At 31.9% G+C, this 6,412-nt stretch overlaps 1 long non-coding RNA gene across 1 annotated transcript; it reads right to left on the bottom strand.

Annotated features, from left to right (window-relative positions):
* Window positions 1–2,458: 2,458 nt before the first annotated feature.
* Window positions 2,459–3,350, bottom strand: LOC134241771 (uncharacterized). The gene is made up of 3 exons (XR_009986728.1): window positions 3,278–3,350; window positions 2,898–3,022; window positions 2,459–2,538 (listed from the first exon to the last, which is right to left on the bottom strand). It is a non-coding gene; the product is annotated as an uncharacterized LOC134241771 (long non-coding RNA).
* Between the last annotated feature and the right edge of the window lie 3,062 nt (window positions 3,351–6,412).

Below are 6,412 nucleotides of genomic sequence, written 5' to 3'. Positions count from 1 at the left end.
GTAGTTCTTTTTCTGAAAAGAACAAAATATTTTAATACAATAAGAGTGAAAATACATGTTCTACTTTCTTACACTGCAAACATAGTATGACTATGTCTACATGAATACAAGACACTTTTGAGATAACTCTTTTATATAATGTCATGAATTTTTTTAATTAAATGCATATAAAGTAAGCCTCATTAATCTGGGCACATTTGCTCCCAAGGAAATTATTTGGATTAATGAACTGTCTTAATTAAACAAACTGGTGTACAAGGATAAAGATCAAATATTTTATTCTAAATGTAGGCCACATTCTAAGGCCAAGACCATGGGGTTAAAGGAAAATAAATAAACGTGAAATACAAAGACTCAGCACAAACTGTTCAAGAGTTGATACCAAAGGATCAAGTCTTTGTGGAAATAAAAAAACTACATGTACCTGTCAGTGACACATCAATGCATTTACAACTATCAACCTAACTATTATATGTGGAACTAGAAACTCTTGTTGCTACAGCAACAAATAAGGTCTTCTCTATTTATCTGTAATACTTTAACAATAAGAAATATTTGTGGGAAAGAAAAATACTCAAATCATGTAGTTTTTCTCTTTAAACCAGAAGTTGACATTTTTGTTTCCGGTGGGACTGATACATTTCGAAACTACAAATAAGATGCAATAATGCGATGCAAAAAAAAGTTTCATAAAAAAAGTTGCAAATTTCGATTTTTTGGATCACTTCCTGTGACGACCGGAAGTGACGACGGACGATCTTAAACTTAAAGGATTTGTCTACTCATCATGGTCTTCCATCACTATTCGTTTAGTGTCTTAATATCTTACCATTAACGAGATCTAGCAATGATAACTTCTGATTTTGAGGACAGGAAGTCAGCGACCGGAAGTGAATTTTACTGAGATATTAAACATTACTGTAGAGATTTGCAGTCTGAATAACATATCTAAAAATCATTACAAATACTTTAATTATTAAATATATTCATGGGAAAGAAAAATACTCAAATCATGTAGTTTTTCTCTTTTAAACGGAAGTTGATATTTTTGTTTCCCTTGGGACTGATGCATTTCGAAACAACAAATAAGATGATATAATGTGATGCAAAAAAAGTTTCATAGAAGAAAAGTTGAAATTTTTGATTTCTTTGATCACATCATGTGACGACCGGAAGTGACAGCAGACGATCTTTGTCTAACGGGGTTTGCCTACTTATCACCATATATCACTTAATTAAGTTTGGTGTCTTAATCTCTCACCATTTACGATATCTAGCAATGATAACTTCTAATTTTTAAGACATATTGAAATCATGCGGCCGGAAGTGAATTTTACAAAGATGTCTGACACTTCTGTAGACATTTGCAGTCTAAATAACATATCCAAAAATCATTACAAATACTTTAACTATAAGAAATATTTATGGGAAAGAAAAATACTAAAATTATGAAGTTTCCCTCTTATAACCGGAAGTTGTCTTTTTTGTTTCCGGTGGTTCTGAAATATTTCAAAACTACAAATAAGATGCTATAATGTGATGCTAAAACAGTCTCATGAAAAAAGTTGCAAATTTCGATTTTTTGGATCACTTCCTGTGACGACCGGAAGTGTCGGCAGACGATCTTATCACCGTTGATTTTGCCTACTCATCAAGATCTATCACTCTAGATAAGTTTGGTGTCTTAATCTTTTACCGTTAACGAGATCTAGCTATGATAACTTCTCATTTTGAGGACCGGAAATCACGCTACCGGAAGTAAATTTTACAAAGATATTTGACGTTACTGTAGACATCAGCTTTCTGAATAACATATCCAATATTCATTTCAAATACATTACGTATGAAAAATATTTATGGGAGAGAAAAATACTAAAAATATGCAGTTTTTCTCTTATAACCGGAAGTTGTCTTTTTTGTTTCCGGTGGGACTGATTTATTTTGAAACTACAAACAAGATGCTATAATGTGATGCAAAAAAATCTTCAAAAAATAAAAAGTTGAAAATTTAGATTTTTTTTTATCACTTCCTGTGACGACCGGAAGTGACGGCGGATGATGTTAACCCAATTGGTTTTGCCTACTAATCAAGATCTATTACTCATATACGTTTGGTGTCGTAATCTTTTACTGTTTCTGAGATATGACTCAGACAAAACATTTTTGAAAAAAGCGGAAATCAGACATAACTGACGACCGGAAGTGAATTTTGAAAAACTGAAAACTTCATTTGAAAACTATTTTAACTATCTATAATCCCTGAAAATTTCATCTGAATCCATCCAGTCATCTCTGAGAAATCGACAAAACAAAAAGGGAAAAAATTAATAATAATAAAAAGAAAAAACAGTAGAATCACTATAAGGTCTTCCGTCTGAAACGGAAGACCTTAATTAAAATACTTTTGTTTTTACATCTTATTCCATTTTTTTAAAATTCAGTTTTGTCCCTAATTACCTTTTTGATATAAATCCAATATTCTTTTGTAACACTGCAGATGACACTTGATTAGCCAAGGATCCTATATTTCCATGGGATCTGTAACATGATGAAAATAAAATAAAGTAAATAGATTGATCTATTTAAAAAAAAAAAGATATAGAATTTATTAACAATTTTGATTTATTTTGCAAATTTAGCTATGATAATGTGAAGAGGTCAATATTATTAAAAAACCATGTCAATTACAAGTTTTTTTAACAATACTGACTTCTTCATATTATCATACCAATTCTTTAGTGCTTTAGTTGAAACAATTTCATTCAAGTTAGAAAACATCTTTACATTTTACAATTATTTTGGTTATTAAGTTTTGAATTCAATTTACAACATGACTTTTTATATGTTTATACACAAATAATTAACCATATATGTGTTTAAGTCAATAGAACACCTACTTGTAAGTAGTGATGCAGGGATCCCCGGTTAGATTCTCAGTACAGCCATACTGTTCCTCGTTTCCTGACACACAAGTATGCCACTTTATGTTCAGTTTGCTGTCGCAGATCTGGCTTGAACTTTCCTAAAATATTAATATGATCTTCGAGAAATTATTGACTTCATTAAGAAAATGCTTCTATATGTATACAATAATACTGTAAGTTTGTACATTATGGTGTTTAAATTAAAAATACAAGGACTAAAAATCATAAATTAACATTTTTAATACATGTATAATAAATCAAACACCTCCTGTTACCACCCACCACCAAAAATTTCTGGACTTTCCCTGATATACATGTATGTGCAAGTGTAAATTGAAAGAAAAAATACAAACCAATGGCTATTTTGGAGTTAATATAAAAAGCACCCTTGACATTCCTCTTTCCAGGTAACACTTGATTTGGTCACTGTCTAGTTCATAGCTTGCTTCACCTGTAGTATTAAATATTTCTTTTATAATCTATGAATATGATATCTGTTTATAATCAGGGCCCTTTTGAGCATAAAACAAATACATACATAAATTTATTACAGGTACATAAATATTACATAAGGCTAAAAAAAAATAGTTTTTTTTTTCCTGCTACACGACTGATCTAATTTTTTTTCACTTGATCCTAAAGTTGTTTCCTTTTTTTTTTTTTTCAATGCAACTTTTTATAATTTGCTTGTCATTTCATCATTTATAAAAGGCCGGGTGATAATAATTAAAAAGCATCCGCCATCCAAAGCAGAGAAAGTTCATACATTTCTGCATTTGAACAATTTAAGCAAAATATGTATTTCCATTTTTTGATCTGAGTAACTAAACACCACCTCGTGTGTTAGGCACAGATAAGTATAATTTATACTTTTCATTTTTTACCTATCCGGCCTTTATCATGTTCTGACACTGGGAATGTCCAGCTTTTTTTTTCTATTCTAGAAGTTACAGTCTGGCCAGGAAATAAGTTTTAATTTTTAGCTAAATAAAACTATGACTTTAGAAAGGGAAAAAAAAATCTATGTAGGTTATTGGTAAATATTTACATCCACTGAATATTTTCTTCTTTATTTCTTAAGAAACCCCATTGCGTTCATCACTGCATAAACTACAGTAGGCATGTCGCCTGTACAGATTTCTTAATCAGTGGCTGTTCCATCAATGAAACGTATAAAGACGTTCGCATCATTAATACAATAATTAATCTTTTTAATCCTACTTTAATTGATTATTTAAACAGATATAAATATAAACAATAAAATGCTTTCTTTATTTGTTGTTACTGGAATGAACGGTTCGCTTCATTAATACAATAATTAATCTTTTTAATCCTACTTTAATTGATTATTTAAACAGATATAAATATAAACAATAAAATGCTTTCTTTATTTGTTGTTACTGGAATAACGGTCGCAGCTATTGCAGAAAAAATTAACATATCCTGCTTACGCGGGTTATGTATTTTTTCAGCAACAGCTGCTTCCGTTCATTCCAGTAACGACAAACAAAGAAAGCATTTTATTGTTTAATTGAAGCTAAATATACTGGTTGTACCAGACGTGCGTAAACAAACAAGCACCATGGGCATGATCGATATACTAAAGTCGTAAATATTCACCTTATGTATCTGACACGGACACAGCATACAAAAAATCTTTTCTGCAAAAATTTTACTTCTTCGGTCATACAAATTAACATCTGTAGGGTCATGGTCTTTAAAATGTCTATACAGTCGATACCGGTGTACCCACGTGGTGCTGCAGCGGACACTGGACAAGGAGTAGTTTCACCAAAATTATGTTCATGTTCGGCTTCAGTATCACTTCTATTTTGATTCTCATGAAGATTCTTCAATGTCGAAAACCGTAAAGATTTAAAACGTACGTTAACTTCAACTTTGTTTTTTTAAGTCGAGGAAATATTTCTCGATCGCTTCGTCGGCCATCTTGTAGCATAGACAATAATGTGTAAATGGAGACTTTTATTTGACGGCATTCCGGAATCCGGAAAAAAAGCACGTGCAATTATGCGAATTCTTCCTATCACGTGATTGCTATCGGTATCTCAATCTCTCACCAGAGGGCGTTTTACGCTCATCGCTCCAACACCTCTGTTATCGTCTAAATTACAAGAATCTTGTAAAACGTAAATAAATTATAGATTTCCACCAACTTGGTATTTTTTCTTAAATGAAATTAGAAATATCAATCAGTAGCAATTCTTTTGTTCTTTCAAAATTTATATATATTTTAAAATAGCTTCAATATAAACAGCACTATTCTGTTCTGAATTTTTACACATATTTTCATTTTTAAAACCAATGCAATGAGACAAAGTCCAAAAATATTTACTACCAGAGAGCTTAAAACACGTAACATCATTGAGAAATCATACAAAACAATCAATGTCTAACAATTTTTGTCGACAAATACTTATTTGACAACCCGCGCTACTTTTTAGACGACAACAGGGGTGTAAGCGGAGCGCGCCCTCTGGTGAGAGATTGTCGGTATCTACCTTAAACTTAGCCTTAGTACGTAAGTTCCTCGAACCGTTTCATGCTTCGTAACGCAGTGGAGTAGGCTGTGACGTCATAGCTACCTTAAACTTGGTAAGACAAAGGGTTACAGACTACTAATTTTACCCCTATTTCATTGACCACTCAAGTAGTTCCAGTTTAAAAATAGAGGTTTTTTCTTAAAAATTCTTTGGGGTGTTTATGGGGTGGACTGATGTTATTTTTGGGTATAGATGGAAAGGAGAGGGTTTGAAAAAAAATAAAATTGTTAATATGTGAAATTTTGCACTTGCGCGCGTAGTAGGGAGGGTGTAAAGAGGCCCATATTTACCCTTTCCCCGAAGAGAAAGTGAAAAAAGCAGGGTAGGGGTTATTTGCGATGCCTTAGCAGGAACTGCATGCGATGAATTTTCCTGAGAGTCTGAAAAATTTTTGGACTTGAATTCTTCTTACTCTGTGCCAAGTTTCAGGTAAGTTGAGCTGGTGTAATTTTTTTAATCATTTTTTATAGTATAAAGGAATGTATAGCAAAATAATTGGTAGTCTGTGTCCTATGAGGTCAAAGGTCAAATCTCACGTTAATCAATTTACTGGCACTTTTTGGATAATTTGGAATTAATTATGCAAATTGTTGACAAATTTTATGGAAAAAATTGTATTTTGGAGAAGTTAAATGGATTTAAATAATTGAAAAGGGGGAGGGGGCACCTGCTCAGCTTGTCAAAGGGATGACGTAATGTGTGCAATTGATGTGTGTCAAACATTTATGCAATATGAATTTTGATTCTATATATAATGTTGTAGGTGACATAAAACCCATTCCTCACCTATCCTGCTATTTTAAATGCCAAATGGAGTTCAAAAACCAAGGTATGTTTTAAACATTTGATTGTTCAGATTACACTGTTGTTAATAGGAAAGTAATGCCTAATTTCTCAAAACTTTGGCTACTTGGTGTCTGTAATTAT

This window comes from Saccostrea cucullata, unplaced genomic scaffold (assembly GCF_032062105.1).
Source record: "Saccostrea cucullata isolate Sc308-1 unplaced genomic scaffold, CSIRO_AGI_Scuc_v1 ctg21470, whole genome shotgun sequence".
In the NCBI taxonomy this organism is placed as follows: domain Eukaryota; kingdom Metazoa; phylum Mollusca; class Bivalvia; order Ostreida; family Ostreidae; genus Saccostrea; species Saccostrea cuccullata.
This window is presented reverse-complemented; position numbering and strand designations above follow the sequence as displayed.